This window comes from Lathyrus oleraceus, chromosome 5 (genome assembly GCF_024323335.1).
Source record: "Lathyrus oleraceus cultivar Zhongwan6 chromosome 5, CAAS_Psat_ZW6_1.0, whole genome shotgun sequence".
In the NCBI taxonomy this organism is placed as follows: Eukaryota; Viridiplantae; Streptophyta; class Magnoliopsida; order Fabales; family Fabaceae; genus Lathyrus; species Lathyrus oleraceus.
Window position 1 is genome coordinate 364,910,229 of NC_066583.1, and position 1,105 is coordinate 364,911,333.

Consider the following 1,105-nt stretch of genomic DNA (forward strand, 5'->3'; position numbering starts at 1 on the left):
ATGCTTCATCATTTGGATGTTGATATTTGCCTTTGATTGCTAACACTTGCTGTTTTGTAGGTTGATGATAACTCATTTGAGTTTGCCTTATGGCTTTTGTGTTGTACATTGGGAATTATCTGTTGGTTATTAACTGTTGTCTGTTTGCCTGAAAGTTGTACTGATTGATTTAGCTGTTTCCACAGGTACCTAAATTGCTTTAAGTTCATTTGAACTTTGCTTTGCTTTTGCTTGTGGTTGGTATACCACTTAAGTATAATCTCTAATCTTCACGTAGTCTGGAAGACCTGTCATGTTACTTTGGCAGGCGCCTGTCTGAAGCCCTCCTTAAGAGGCAATGTTTGTGGATGTTTAATTTTGTGCCAAGCAGGAAAAGACCTCTTAAGAGGCAATTGGCAGATAAAAGGGATGTGCAATCCATCCCCTGCTTTTCAGTTGTGTGATTCACTTTGCTCACACCAAGTGTTGATGCAATTTGAATAAGAATCCAAGATCTTGTTGTGTCGTTCATGTGGAGAAGAGTTCCTACATTATGAACTCTCACAATTTCTATTTGATTCAAGCTCTCCCAGGCCAGGGATAAGAGCTATGAGGCATAACCCTCATCTCTATTTCATTTGCTTCACCCTAACTCTCAATGTTAGGGTTAAGAGCTAAAAACACCCATTCCAGTTGGCTTGTTTCTACAGCCTAGCCTTGTATGAGCCACTTGTTTGCATATAGTGTGTGTGCTTGCTCTCTTATGAATGCTTGTTTGTTGTTTATCTGCTGTTTCAACTTGCTGCCTGTGCGAGTTAGGATCTGTTCAGACACCTCAACCTAGGACTATTGCGGATTGCATGACAACTTTTAGGCTCGAGTCAGTCTCCCTCTTAGTTGTTATTTCCCAGTCTCTGGTTTAGGATAGAAGTTTCTCCCATGTTAAGGGAAACTACGTTGCCCTGATCCTCATACCAGATGAGGTACGTAGGCAGGAGATCGTGCGAGATCTCTCCGGGCACCCTTTTTCTTTTTGTGTGTGTTTGCTTGACAGTTATTAGGCTCGAGTTCCAGACTCCCTTTTAGCTTGTCTGTTTGTTAACCTCTTGTGTGTGAGTGAGGAGTC